The 15,413-nt window shown below is 49.2% G+C and overlaps 1 long non-coding RNA gene across 1 annotated transcript; it reads right to left on the bottom strand.

The window, feature by feature from the left end:
• Nucleotides 1-196: 196 nt before the first annotated feature.
• Nucleotides 197-7,175, bottom strand: LOC111739591. Its single transcript, XR_002780320.1, has 5 exons — nt 6,637-7,175; nt 6,071-6,142; nt 5,566-5,827; nt 646-769; nt 197-333 (listed from the first exon to the last, which is right to left on the bottom strand). It is a non-coding gene; the product is annotated as an uncharacterized LOC111739591 (long non-coding RNA).
• Nucleotides 7,176-15,413: the final 8,238 nt, after the last annotated feature.

Genomic DNA, 15,413 nt, shown 5'->3' with positions numbered 1-15,413 from the left:
ACGTGCCTAGGTGACCACAGACAGAGCCGTGAGCGGGAAATGTGTTCGTGAGTCCTTAGGTGGCTGACTGCCAGCCAGCAGGGCTCTGTAGACATTTGTTACCTGCGATTGGGTCGGGAGGAATATAAGACACGGCCCCTGCCCTCAACAGCTCACCGTCCACTTCCGACAACAGGCATCTACGAGGGTTGCCCAGGTGCGGAGTGCTCTGGGAGGCAGTGCAGTGGGACACAGAAGGAAGCGGACTAGGAGCCAAGAGACCTGGCCTGGGCCCTTTTCCCACTGTTAGCCTTAGACCGATGTCTTAGCTTCCCTGGTCTTTAGTGTCTTCCTCTGTATAACAAGGAGTTTGGAAGAGCGAATTTTATAGGAAAAAATACACACAATTTTGGGACCCAGGCCATAGCTGTTGGATCCGACCCTTCATGAAGGGGGCCTAGGAGATTTGATGGTAAAAAGCTCCATCATATGAACCTGTCAACCAGCCAGATTTGAAACCCACTGAATTAGAAGATCTCAAAATACATGTGATTGTGTGATCATATGTTATTGTGCTAATTAAACATGAGTAATTGGATGTTTATGATACTGTTTATCTGTGTTTACATAGGAAGTTACGTAAGAAATGCATTTTAGCATACATACCTCAACCGTCGTTTCCCGGAAGTTTTAGCGGCCTTTGGAACACACATGAGTCTTAGGGGGGCACTGGATGTCATTTACCCAGACATTTGCCTTCCAGTTTATTTCTTCGAGGGAAATCGAGGCTCTGGGAACCAAAGAAATGGAAAAACAAAATGTCATGCAAAGTTAAAGGAAAAACAAATTATTTCTTACTATCCGCTACTTTATGTATGATGAAACATTTAACGTTCTATGACAAGATTCTTCTCTGGGATGACAGATCCTCTCATTATAAAGCAAATGTCCTTGTTAAAGTAGCTGGAGTCTAAGGCTTATGATTAAAAAGAAGGCCGCCTTCTCTAGGATGGACGCTGGTGGCTCACCCCTGATTCTGCAATGAAAGTAAAGCTTGGGCTCCCCAAGGCAAATGGGGTGGAGGAGGAGAGTACCTTAGGTGGAGACAGTTGAGCAAATGAGAGGCTGGAGGCGAGATGCTAAACCCTTAGAACAGAGCGAGTGGGCTTGGGGCTTGGGTCTCTGTGTCTAGGGGTTTTTGGGCTCTGGGGTGGGAGAAGAGGGCTCCAGGAGGCTGGGTCTCTGTGTCTCCGGGGATTGTGGACGGAGGCTGGGTTTCTGCCTCGGGGAGGGGGCGGTGCTGGGTCTCTGTGCCTCGGGGTCTGTGTCACTTGTCAGAGGCGAGGCTTCCTGCAGGGAGTCAAGAGTCGCAGGGGACTTGTCTCTTCTCCTTTCAGAAATTTTACTGGAGGGAAAGGAGAGCAAAAATGACTTTGAATCGTATTCTAAACCCCGGACCAGCCAAAGGGTAAAAAGCTAACCAACAATATGACCACGGAGACTGGGGAAGCGAGAGGGACGCGGTCCTCCTTCCCGACTGTGGCAGACGTCGGGATTTGGAGCAGGTCCCTCAAGAACCCCGTCTGACCTCCCGACCCTCTGTCTTGGTAGCGGTTCCAAGGTTGTTTGATCGTATTTTTTAAGTCTTACACTGAATAACAAACAGGTCAGGGCCAGCTGTCACCATAGCTTCAGATGGAATTCCCTTGCACTTGTAAACACTGTCCGTTTGCTTTTTATTTCTTCTAGAGAAAAATTTTATTGGAGACTCAACTGTTCTTGGCTTTGTTTTCTAAGATGGCCTATAGTACTGGGGAATTTTAACGCCAGAAAGTCTTAGGATCCAGATCCCATCATTAACATTAATCAAAAAAAAAAATGGAAAAGTCCCAGGGAAGCGGTGGTTATTAGTAAATTGGTGTAAAGGAGCGCATTCTGCATTGCGTTTCCCATATCTGGTCTCTCGTTCAGCATTCCCCCTCCTTCCCCCCCCCACCCCCCGCCCGGCCCGAAGAGCACATTATTTCCGAAGACCTCCTTTAAAAACGCTGCCTAAAATATCCCTTTACAATCAGATTGCTCTGATTTATCCTTAATTTTGTTAAACTTTTTTAGACATGAACGAAGTGCTGCTGTGGAAAGAAATGTACTGTATACTATTTCTGTATCATTAAAATTAAATTTTTATGGTTCCTTTTCCTCGATTTCTTTGGAGAAGGGCGCTGGGTTACGGGGACACTGGAGTGGAGTACAGCGTCTTACACCGTGGCAGTGGCGCTAGGGAAGAAGGTCCCTTTTGGACAGATCTGCGCCTGGAAGACACTAAAGACCAAGGAAGCTAAGACATCGGTCTAAGGCTAACAGTGGGAAATGGGCCCAGGCCAGGTCTCTTGGCTCCTAGTCCGCTTCCTTCTGTGTCCCACTGCGCTGCCTCCCAGAGCACTCCGCACCTGGGCAACCCTCGTAGATGCTCTGTAGTCGGAAGTGGACGGTGAGCTGTTGAGGGCAGGGGCCGTGTCTCATATTCCTCCCGTCGAGACCCTCCCACCACCCCGATCGGTCCAGAACACCTCGCAGACGCGCAGAGGGGCCTGTGGTCTCGGGTCCTTCCCCTGTAACAGTGGCGTTTCCGAGCTCCAATCCCGATTGAGGCTCAGCCTCGGCCACGCCCACCCGACGCCACGCCCCCGAGCCTTGTTTCATCATCTCTAGACTCCGGCACAATGCTCTTTACTGTGAAACGGGGTGTCCCTGACCCAACAGCTGCCAGGAGCCCACTAAACGCTCCCCTCTCTGTGCGATCCGGAGCCATGGTGTGCAGGAACCTTTCTCTTCTCTTGGACTGACACACAAGCCTTCCGCGGGAATTGGAGTTTGTCATTGACTATGCTAAGGTAGAAAAGCGGGAATGGCTCGAGTTGGCAATACTGGTATTTGTAGTACATTCCAGAACTTTCCCCCTTCCCATAGCGGAACGAACATACTGGTGATAAAGACCCACGGCCATTTTGACGTCATCTGATTCTCCTTCGGTCTGACTCAAGGGCTTGCATGCTTTTTCATAGATCCCATGCTGTCTGACCCCTGTGGCTATGCCTTGTACCCGCCTGTGATGTGGACAATCAAGTGACAGTGGTTCTCGTCAGAGGAGAGCTGACCGGCCGGCGGGGGAACCCCTCAGCTTCTTGCCCTGGGCGGGGCTTCCTCCTTCGTCCGTGACTCGCTGTGGCCCGCTGTCCCTCACTGAACCCGCGGGGATGAGTGTACCGCCCAGTCAGGGGGTCTCAGTGCTGGCTGCACGGCCACTCACGTTGGGACACCGCGGGCACTAATGCCTGAGCCAGTGGAGTCTGCAGGTAGGGCCAGGCGCTCGGTGTTTCTCGAGGCTCTGCGCATTGGTTCACGGTGCAGCCAGGAGCGGGAGCCACCTGTCAGGAGGAACGGAGTTTTTTGGGGGGACACAATCTGCTTCTCATTCCCTGCTGGAACTTTCCGCTAAAAAACAGAGGATCGTGGACTTGGACCAGCTCCGACGGGGAGGCAGAGAATCTGCGGTGAAGCTCCCGGCCTAGACTCTGAGAAAGAGCCTGGGACACACACGTTGGACATGCTCTGGGGTTGGGGGTAGGGGTTGGAAGCAGAGGGGCTTCACTGCATCAGGGGGTGACCGGAATAATGTCCCTGTCAGAGGGGCACGCTGAAGATGCTGCCGTCTCCATTCAGGAAATGCTCCCAAGTGTGCAGAAAGCGAGATGCTGTGAACGAGAAAACCTCCAGGCTAACTAATGAGAAAAGAGAGGGTTCTTGGGAGGGACTCGGAGTTTGGGCAGCCCCCACTCTGAATGTGGACTCCAGGTCTGTGGGGGTCGCAGGCTCTGGAGGACTTTTTGCAGTGCTGAGTTTTACTGAAGGGCGAGCAGTTTCTGGGGTCTAACTGAAGTCATCGGGTGAACCGGACATTGTAAAAATAGAGTAATTCATCACAAAAGCACAGCTGAAATCGCAACTTGCATCCACCACTTTGCCCTTTACTGCTTTTCGAGGAGTTTATGAGAACTCTTAAATTCATGCAAATCATCACCGTACAAATAACACCCGAGTCTGTTTGAAATATTGCCTTTTCCAGAGCATGAGGTCGCACGCGAGTTTGAACAGTTGAGGTGCGATGCCTTCCTGAGTCCCTCTTCTCCATCCCTTCCACTCTGTGAGACATCGAATGTGACCTCAGGGGTCTTGTGTGGCGGGTTCTGTTCGGTGGCAGGCAGAGTCTCACCAGCCTGCAGAATAAGTGAGGCCAGGCCTTGGGCCAAAGACAGGCAAGGCTGCTCTGTGGAGTGTGGCATGGTGGGGCTGTCATATTGGAATCTATATGTTTTAAACAAATGAGTATTTTACTCTCTAGCCTTCTCCGCAGACTTTAGGCTGTTTTGCTCAGATATATTTCCAAACTGTGCCCTGTAGGTGGCCCGCTGGGGGTGGGATGGGCAGCGGCAGGATGGAAAGACTGAGTGTGGTTTCGGGTTTGTGTTCAGAAGTCACGTCTTCAAGGAGATCTTCGCAGACCACACGCCGGTGCTGTGCTGGGCAACGGTTAGCAACCGGCTCTCCAGGGAGAAAACGTTCACCAGTTTCGTGATGTGAAGACTCGCACCGTGGCTGATTGCAAGCTACCGGTGTGACCGCTGAAGGTGCAGTGGGGAAAATATAGGATTAGCACACAAGTAGACAGCCATTTCACTGGATTTGCACGCAAGCATACAGCAGTCCCACTGCACGGACACGAGCAGGGACCAGCGGCCGGCCAGCGGTGGCCCCATGAGCCGAATCCCACTCACCGCCTGGTTTTCTGAATACTTCCTTGGAACACAGCCATGCCCACTCATATTTCATATCTACTCCTGCTTTTATGCTACAATGGCAGAATTAAGTAGTTATGACAGAAACTATATGCCCTGCACAGACTAAAATATTTACTATCCGGTCCTTTCCAGAAAGTTTGCTTACGCCTGGTGCAGGTAATTTTAAAATAATTAGGAAGTGGTGAGTTTTAAATATGACTTATTTAATTGTATTTAATTATAGCTTTTAGATATAACTTATTTAATTGTAAGTTTATATAATTTAACTTTAATAAGGGATGTGTTTAAGGATTGGCTCACAAAGAGCCTGATGATTTAGCAGTCGGCTCTAGTGAGTGGGCGGGAGCCAGTACCGGGTCCTGCGGCCACCATCTGAGACGCACCCGCAGGCTCCCGGGGCCCACACGCTCCACTGTCCCCAGGGCACCTCTCCCGGACCTAATGGTTTGTTGGCATCTCTTCGCACTAGAAACGGACTTCTTCTAGTCCTTTCCAGGCTTTCCTTAGCATCTCGAACGATGCCTGGCACAAAGTAGATGCTCAAATATTTGCCGAGCGGGAGAAGGAACTTGCAGCCTTTTATGCATAGAAGCCACCCCGTGCACTGTTGTTCCTGTGGCCAGAATTACATCGCCATCCCCATTCCTTTTGAGAAACTAGAAGAGGCCCCAGCTCCTAGTTCCACATCTTCCCTCCCACAAGTGGATACGTTATATATAGACCTCACCTCCTAAGTCTTTAGGGACTTGAAACGAAACCATGTTTGTGAAGTGCAGGTGTAATCGGCACTTCCCTTTCCACCTCTCTTCTCCCTCCACGATCAAATTTTCAGGTCCTACTCTCAAGTCTTTTTAGATCGCTTTTTCTGATTTAGGTTTTCTTATGCCTCTCGCCCTTCCGGCGCAGCACCGCCATCGTGTGGTCACGACAGGTTATGGCAATGTCCGTGATCTTCGCTCCCAGCGGCTGGCAGCGGCGAGATCCCAAGTCTGGAAAGCAAAGCAGCAGGTGAGTTTTGAATGCAAATGTGGCGATGACTCCGGGCTACACAGCAGATTACAAAGTGCATCCAGGAGTATTTAAGCTTCCTCTGTGCCATTGCGGGACAGCTGGTCAGTGCCTATGGGTGTCCTTGCTCACTATCTCTGTGTGGCCTTTTCTGTCTCTCCATCTACCTTGCGTTTTCAGTCTGCTTTTACAAATGGGATTTAAAACGGGTTAGTGCCACCTACTGGGCGAAAGCCGTCAGGACGGGCACGAAGTCCGCCGGATCCGGGAGGAATGAATTACACGTCCGCAGCTCCCTGGGAAGAAAGCAGGCAAATAACAGGATCGTGATGGCAAGCCCCTTCATCAGAAACAGTCTTCTCTGGGGGAGGGGGTGTGGGAAAAGACAGCGTGAGCCTGAATCCCCTGGACTAAGCTCACAGCGGCTGAAGTCGCGTCTCAGTATGAAAATCAACCACACTCTCATCGGCGTTTCCTAAAGAGGGGTCTGCAGACCACCTGTGTCTAAGTCATGAGGAGGGCGTAAGAATTCAGGCTCAGAGCACCGCCCCACCCCACCCCCCGCCCCCATGCACGGGATCAAACTCTCAGCGGGGCCCTGGAATCAGCGTTCAGACCCCCTGTCCCGCCACGCGACTCTTAGATGCAGCACCGCCCCAGACCCTGCGGCGCGGAAGAGACCGCGCTCTTCCAGGAGGACCTGCGCTCGGATTCAGGCTGACAGTGACCGCGTCTTGTGCGGGCGGGAGCCGCACTGCCCTAGGAAGCCCCGGTCCCCGCCTTCGCTCACTTTGCGGTGTGGATTACGCGATGACAGACCCGAAGCCTGGGCCTGGGAGGTGCTCCCGCGGCCTGCCGGAGCTGTAAGCCGGCCTCCGCGGCGCTGCCCCCCGCCCCCCTGCTCTGCCGGGGGCGGGGTAAGACCGGGTCACGCTTCCACGCCCGCATAAGCCCCTCCCCGGGGGCACCCCTGACGGCGAGGGCGCGGACCCCTCCTCGGACTGCTGACTCCTCTCGGTGGTTCTCCCGCCCTCCCCCAACAGTCACAACTCCGGAGTCACGTGACTGCTTATTTTCCAGGAGCCTCGATGTTTGATGTACCCAGCGGTTCTATTCCCGGGACATTTTCTAAGGAAGTGACGATCACGAGGTGCGGGGAGGGGGCAACATTAGCCATAAGACCACAGACAGCGTCGTTTGTCATGGGGATAAACTGGAAAAACTCGAATGTGCAGGACCTTCGTCAGTTTATAGTATAGCTGGACTACGAAGTACTCTGCAGCCATTGCAGATTCTTCTAGAACGTCATTTTTTTTTTAATGACGTGAGCAAAGGTCCATCATATATTAGGTAAAAAGAATGGCTTATAAAAACTTAGGTATCGTAATAAATCTAATTTTGTTTATAAAAAAAATCATTTGAGTGCACAGAAAAGCGTATCTGCAGCGAACACACTGCCTAGAATTCGGTGACTGCAAATGACGTGCATGTTTTTGTTTTTTTCCTCGTCGGTACCCCGTGGTTGACTGACAGGGTATGCAGGGAGGCTGGCTGGGCAGGATCCGCTTATCAGAAAGAAGTAACGGGCATGAGAGTTTGCGAGCCGTAAATCAAATACCGTGGTGTGTCCGGGGTGCGGAGCGGGTGCCTCGGGAGGTCATTTACCACGATCAAGATCCAGTGACTGGATCAGAATGGAAGCCATTTCCAGACCAGAAGGACTATCCTGTGGCAGGGGAGTTTTAAAGGGGCAGGACAGTCAGGAGCAGCCGTCAGGCGTTGGGTGGGCAAGGAAAAGAACCGTGTGTCGTCTGGTTTGGGGTAAAGCAGACTCTGCCCAGATCACGTGCATATCAGTAGTTCTACGTCACCGATCTGTGGTGCTCTGTTGTATAAACGCACCATGATTTGTGTGTGAGTTCTTCCGCTGATGGGCATTTGGGTGGTTTCCAGGTTAGGCCATCATGAATAATGCCGCTGTGATCCTTCTGGAGCACGGTTTTCGATGCACCCATGTAGGCCTTTCTCCTGGGACCACCTAGGAGGGGTCTGCTGGGTCACGGAGAGGGGGTGTTTAACTTTTGTAGACATCGCTGCACCAAGTTCCAAAGCAGTTTTCCAATGTACGCTCCCTCCTTGTATTTATTTTTTTAACCAGAGTTAAAGTAATTAAATAAAGAGGCTTATTTACTTAATTACTGAACTGTGTGGCTTTAACACCTTGGTAGCCTAAGTTAGCACACCGAAACCTGAGCCGGAGTCAGGCACTCCAGTCTGAGAAGATGAGACCGAGGGACAAGCAGTCACAGCCAGGGAGCCCTTCCCAAGTAAGGCAGCTGCTCAAGCTACGGCCAATCACCTTACTTCCTTGCTTCGCTTCCGTGTCGTCTCTATAAAAGCCTCTCCCCCAGCACTTGTGGGTCGAACACTCCCAACCACTTTTGGTTTGGAGCTGCCTGATTCCAGCTCACTTCTGCTCAAATAAACTCTTGAAAATTTTAGTGTGCTTCATTTCATCCCTTAACATCAAGTTCACTGAGCTGTAATTTATGTACAATATTTTAAGTAAACACTTTGCTGAATTTTGACAAACTTTCTTTTTGCAGTGAAATTTAGTAACTTTGATTAGTTACTTCCAGCTCAAGGGGTGTGTGTGTGTGTGTGTGTGTGTGTGTGTGTGTGTGTGTGTAAGAGAGAGAGAGAAAGTGTGTGTTCCCTTTGTTTCTTTTTAAAACCCAGGCCCAGAGCAGAATGAGGTCAAGTTTGCAAGCAGGCCTTGTCTGCAGTACAGCCTGGGTCACTGGTTGGTTGAGATTGGGTCCAATCCTTCATTTTAAAGTTCTGAGAGCCTGCAGCCTATTGAGGAAGGGCTGTGCCCTGGGGCACATGGTGAATTGGAGGCAGAGCTGGCGTAGGGCTGAGCTGTGGGAAACAGCTGAGCTGGGCTGGTGTTGGTTCTGAGCCCTGCAGGCTTCCTAGGTGGAGGCAGCTCTGCTCCTGGATGCTCGTGGACCTAAGTCGCAGGAGGTGGAGTGGCCCAAATGCTGGCCTTCCTTGGGGTTCTGGGGCTGTAAGGAATCCAGATCCTGACATGGGTGGCCTTGGATGCTTGCTCTGCAGCCAGAGGGTCTGTCTCTAGCTCCTGGGCTGCCCACACCATCTGTGGCTGCCCAGTGCCTTCGCCAACAGGGCCCCTGGACCTCACACCTGCACCGTCTTTACCTCTCCCCTCATCGCCAACCCGCCACGGCTGCTGCAGGTTGACTCGATCAGAAAGGACTCCAGACTCTGCCTGCAGAGATGCAATTCTCACCCTCCTGAGTGCGGAGGAAGGCCTGGACTCACGTCACAGCTGCCACAGCCTGCCCTCGTCCCCAAGAGGACCCCAGATACCCCAAGACCCCTCGGACTTCCACAATGCTTTGTATGTATCTGTTGGCTCCGGTAATGGGGTCACCAGAAGGCCAAAGCCATGTTGTCCCTGTTCTCCTCTGTGTTCGTCACAGGGTGCCCCATCGGGGGACATTCCATGTTCATTGGGAGATTGAATGATTCACTTAAGGTTATTTTTCACGAGCATTTCCAAGCCGAATGTTCTTTTGTGCCCATGCTATTTTGGTTGTCAGAACTTTTCTCTCTGATCTGTTCCTTCGTCCACATGGCTCAGAGGACCCACGTGGGGCGTAGGGATGGGTGTCCCTCACTCCCCTCCAGCCCAATGTGAAGAATCTGGGGTTCGTAGGACTCAGCCTACTGTTTTGGCTGCAGACACCAACCACAGGGGTGTGGGTCCCCCTTCGCCCCAATATTCCAGGGCCCCGTGATGCCTTGAGCGTTTGCTTGTTCATTGCACACCGTCTCCTCTGCCAGGCCTCATGGGGAGAGTGCCCACCGGTGGACAGGGCCACCTCCCCTGGGGCCTTCAAGTTGGCCTAGGTGGTCTGTGAAACCAGCCAAACCTGGGATGCCTGGAGCCTGGTCATGCCATGCTTCTGTGGGCCTCTGTTTCTCCACCTGTAAGGTGAGGGAATGTCCCAGAGCCTGGCTCTCAGGAAAGAAAGGAAAGCAGAGCGGAGGGGGCAGGTGGCACGGGAAGTAGAAATGGGAGAAGCGGGGCCCGCGGGTTCTCATTTTTCAAAGTCGGGGATTTCCAAGAGAAGTGAGATCTTCCCATTTGTAAAATTCTGGCAAAAAACGAACTATTTGTTTGTGTGTTGTTTACCGCCGTGTGGGCCGCCAGTTTGTGAGCGCTGACTTGGGCGTCCTGTCCCAGCCCCTCCCAGAGCCTACAGTCCTTCCAGACTGGCACTGGCTGGTGGTGGCAGCGTGGGAAACCCAGAAACTCTCGGGGCTGGAATTCTGACTGCATCGCACCCCTCCTCAGTGTGCCAGCTGTCACACGAAGGACACCCTTTGTAGTAAGAGCTCCTTCCTTTCGGGGCGCCAGAGCGAGCATATGAATTTTTGATCAGATTGCCTTTTGAATGAGTTGACTGTCATGAATAATAGGGCAAAGGGCGTCAGCATTGTGTCTTTAACTATAACTGTTCCAATTAATTATGGGTTTAATTAGCATATATTGAGAGCAGCCCTGGAAAATAATACTTCATGGGTTACAGATGCCCTGGCAGCTGTTACATGAAGTGTGATACCGGGCTGGGGGAGAGATAGTTATTAATAAATTACTCCCATTGTCAGAGACCCTTATTTATACAAATTAGCAGGGGATACATAATCAACTTTCACTGTATAATTTATAATAATTGATTTCATTTTGACTGACCACTAGTCGCTTACCAAATTCCCTAGGAAGAAAAATTGCCCTATTAGGGTAAGTTTAATCCTAAACATAGCTAATGAATCCTATTACTTTAAGGTCATATTTGAAGCTTTTGTTAATTGTCAGAACCATTTTAAATTGATTAGAGTTAAATTAAATCAATGTAATGTTTAGAAAAACAATATTTCTAATGGATGAGGCCAGGCTGACCTCAAATAAACATATTTATCAACCGATTCCTGGTGACGAGAAGGGGAACAGCTGGGCCCATACTTCACATTTGTCTATAATATGGGAAATGTCACCATGCAATTAGTTATGTCAGGTAATGAATAGGGAGCGTGGGGACGCTGCTCTGGCAGCTGGGGTTGGATGGGGTAGAATGTTCCGGACAAGCGGTTGCTCACCTCCTGATGGCATGTCTTTCCCCAACTTCAGGACCGCGCCTCCCAGTTCCCCATCCTGCAATTTTCAATTCCCCCACTCCACAGGGCCACTCCGGCCCTGCACCCCCACTCCAGCCCTGCACCCCCACTCTCTGGGCACTCCGGCTTCCTCCGGGAGCTGGGATGCAGCACACCCTAATGCCTGGTCCCCACGCATTCCTCGTCACCCCTCTGGTTCCTCTCCAGGAAGCTTTCCATGAGCCCCCGAGACTCCATAAAGTCCCCCAAATGTGGCTTTCTGGGCAACACAGGTACCCGTCCTAGCTGTCATTCTACATCAGTGTGACTATCTGATGGCCGTCTGGCTTCGGCAGCAGGTTGCAAACTCTGTGGGAGCCACCCTGTCGCTTTACTTGGGTCTGGGCGGGGGCCGCTGGAATGCCCCAAGGCCGGTGGGTTGGAGTCCTCGGCACCTGACTGCAAACAGGTCCCGTGGGTCAGCCACAGAGGCTGAAATTTCACTCGCGACTCCTCGTGGAAGAGCTGGGAAGGGCGAACCCCACAGCGGCTATGACTCAGCATCTCTGCCTTTTGTAAATCGCGTCCATGACGTACGGTAAGTTATTTAAAGGTGCAGGGAGAAAAGATGCCTGTGAAGCAATCTGAATGCATCAACCTAGATTTCTATGACATCTTCTCTCAATTTCTTGCCGGCATCTATTTCCACAACAATGTTTAAAGCAAATTACCATTACGGAGTGTTCGAATTAGATACATTCACATTACTTTAAAACTTTTTTCTCCACTTGTATTGCATGGGTTGAACAATATTTAATTCATATTACAGGAACACTGGCATAATTGGTCCTCAGTCATCATCTAACTCGAACTGGGGGTTGCAGCCAGCAGCGAGCTCTGACTAGACTAGAGCTTCTCAAACTTTGATGTGTGTGGGCGTTGTCTGGGCGTCTGGTTAAAATGCAGATTCTGAGCCTAGGGCCTGAGCGGGGGTACGAGATTCTGCATTTGAAACCATCCCCGTGTCCCCAGATGATGCTGATCCTGCTGGTCTGGGGACCACACTTTGAGGAAGGAGGTGGCAAGAGCAGTGTCTGGACAGTCACTCTGTTCCCCATCCATTGAGTCCGGTTCTGGCACTGGACTCGTGGCAGAGCAAACGCCAAATGACTGTGAACTTCATGAGAATACTGTCAGCTCAGAGCTGGGTATGTACCTGGAGTTCCTTACACTTTTAATTTTTGTTAGGTTTCTTGAGGAATAATTGACAGACAGTAAAAATCAGTTTCAAAAGGATCCAGTTCCATGAGTTTTGATAATGTATACAGTCAGGTAACAGGCACGGTCAGGACAGAGAACGCTTCCTGTAACCCCAAGTTCCTTCATGTTCTTTTGCAGTCGGTTCCCTCCCCAGCCCTAGTCTTAGGCAACCAGTGATTTGATTTCTGCTCTCACAGTTTTGCCTTTGCTTGACTATCGTAGAAATGAAATAGAACCGGGTCTGGCTTCTTTCACTTACCGTCGTCATTCATATTGTTGTGCCTGTCATTTCTTTGCCCTTTTGTCTGCTGAGGGCATTCCATCACATCCGTGCACCGGTCAGTGGATTCTCGGGCGATTTTTTCTCTAGGCCACTATAAACAATGCTGCCACGAACATTTGAAGAGAGGACTTTGCGCGGACATACGTTTTCATTTCTCTTGGGTAAATTCCTAGGAGTGGAATTTCTGGGTCGCCAGGTGAGCGCGTCTGTGACTTTATCAAAGGTCAAAGGCAGAACGTTTCCCAAGAGTTTCCAGTTGCTCCCCGTTCTCACTCCCTGAACGCCCACTCTTCTCATTCCGGCCACTCTAGCAGGTGTGCGGTGGTTATCGCATTGGGGTTCGGATTCACATTCCTTTAATGACCCGTCGTGTCGAGCGTCTTTTCATGGGTCTATTTGTCATCCAGATATTTTTTTTTTGGTGTTGTATCTGTCCAGGTTTTTGCCCATTTTTATATTGGATTCTTTGTCTTATTAAGTTGCGAGAGAGTTTTTTATATCTTCTAGGTACAAACTTTTTAGGTAGCGTTTATCAATATATATTTTTTATTCCGCCACCAATGCCAAGGAGTCTTTGTAGACATTTTTTCCCAATGGACGCCCCCCCCCACCACCACCACCGCCGCATACAGTTTAATACCGCGAACATACTATATACCTGTTTATATCCTATCGTTTTTTGGAGGGCCACACCTGAATGCAATATTTAAGATTTTTTCTAGGCCCACAAGAACCAATACTTTCCGCCTTGAGGGTGACATCACCTCCGCTGAGAACGCATATGACTGAGAACCTTAGTCATATGTGTTTTGCAAATATTTGCTGTAAGTCTGTGGCTTGTCTCTTCATTTTCTTAACGATGTCTTTTGAAGAGCTGTGTTTCATTTCGATGAGATCCAATTATCTTTTTTTGTGGAGCGAGTTTTTTGTTTTCTATCTGAAAATCATTTGTCTAAACCCAGATCTCAAACATTTCACCGATGTTTTCTTCTAGAAGTTTTATGTTTTTAGCTCTTATATCAAAGTTTATGATCCATTTCAAGTTACTTTTTGTATATGGTATAAAATGAGGTTTGAGGTTCTTCCTCTTTTGAAAGGAATGCCCAGTTTTTTAGCACCTTGTTCAAAATATTAATTCCCCATTCAATTACTCTAGTACCTTGTCAAAAATAAGTTATTCATTATGCGTGGGTCTATTTCTGGACTCTAAATTTGAAATTAATATGATTGCTCCAGAATTTGCTCTTCTTTGCAAAGTTATTTTGGCTATTCTAAGTCCTTCATTTTTTTTTTTTCATATAAATTGAGTTTATTTAAAATCAACTTGCCAATTTCCACAAAAAGCCTGCCGGGATTTTTACTGGAATTGAATTGACTCTATAAAGATACTTGGAGAGAATTGAAATTTTAACAATATTGAGTCTCCTGATCCATGAACGTGGTTTGTCTCCGCATTTATTTTGGTCTTTAAACTTTCTTTGCTTTCAGCAATGTTTTATAGTTTTCAGCACGTAAATTCCTGCATGGATATATTGCTAGATTTATCCATAACTATTTCATATTTTTTGAAGCTATTGTTAACAGCACTTTAAAATCTCAATTTCTAATTGCTCTTTCCCAGGACACGGAAATAGAGTTGATTTTTGTGTAGTGATCTTGCATCCTGTGCTAAACTCACATATTCGTTCTAATAGCATTTGATATATTTCATGGTAGAAAAAAAATCTATGCTGGATTTTTTTTTTTTTAAATAGATGATTATAGTGACTGTGAACAAAGACAGTTTTATTTCTTCCTTTCCAATATAAATACTTCTTATTTATATTGTTTTCCTTATTGCGTTGGCTAGGAACTCCAGTACAATAAGTTTGGTGGCTAATGTGCATTGTCATTGACAGTAACTGACCTTACAGTTCAAAATATGTTTTACTCTTTTAACAACATCATCTAAGCATTTATTAAAGGTGATAATAGTGCTAGAGTGTGTGTTAAAACACACACACACACACACACACACACACACACACACACACACACACACACTTAAACATCAATAACGCCGCGCTAAAGATTGGAGGAATAAAGTTATTTTGAAGAAGACCAAGCCAGCACCATAATGTGCTGTTAATTTAGGAGTGCATACTCTATAAAATGTCAGAAACATCACTGAAAAAAATTCACTGTCATTATAGAGTTGTGCATTCCGAGAATACAGTACATGCTGCCTCGTGCGACAATCAGCTTTGAATGATGCTAAGCTTTGAATTAAATGCGGTCTTTAGGATGCCGTTGTCCCCTCCCAGAGCCCATTCTGAACCCCGGCTGCCGGGGGTAGGCTGCTAACAGCCTCCAGCTGCCTCTGGAGAATTGGCCTCAGCTGATGGGAGGTACTTCGCCCTTTTCGTTAAATCCCAGCATGCAGCAAGAGCGGCCCACAGCCGATGGCTGGCTGATCAGGGCTATGAAAGACTCTGGCCCCAGCAAGGCTGGACTTGACTGAGGTTAGTTACCTCCTTACCCTGTTCGTCTGCCTCTCTTATCTTGCTTAGTTCCCCCCATTACAGGCTTTTTCTGATGAGAACCCTCTCGGTTAATCGTGTGCTCCTGAATCCTTGTCTCAGACTCTGCTTTTAGCATAGGTAGTTGGTACCAGAAGCGATTCTAGGAATCCGACCCAAAGGATGGGCTTCTGAAGTTACCAGTGGGCGAGAACGATGCCGCGTCACTGGCGCATGCGCGGAATCGCCCATGGTACCTGCGGTTGCTAAGACTTCCACCTGTGGATACCTGCGGCGTGGGGTACGCGGGAAGGGGTCCCCCGCCTTGAGCGAGAGCTCTGA

Source organism: Pteropus vampyrus, unplaced genomic scaffold (genome assembly GCF_000151845.1).
Source record: "Pteropus vampyrus isolate Shadow unplaced genomic scaffold, Pvam_2.0 Scaffold51, whole genome shotgun sequence".
Lineage (NCBI taxonomy): Eukaryota > Metazoa > Chordata > Mammalia > Chiroptera > Pteropodidae > Pteropus > Pteropus vampyrus.
This window is presented reverse-complemented; position numbering and strand designations above follow the sequence as displayed.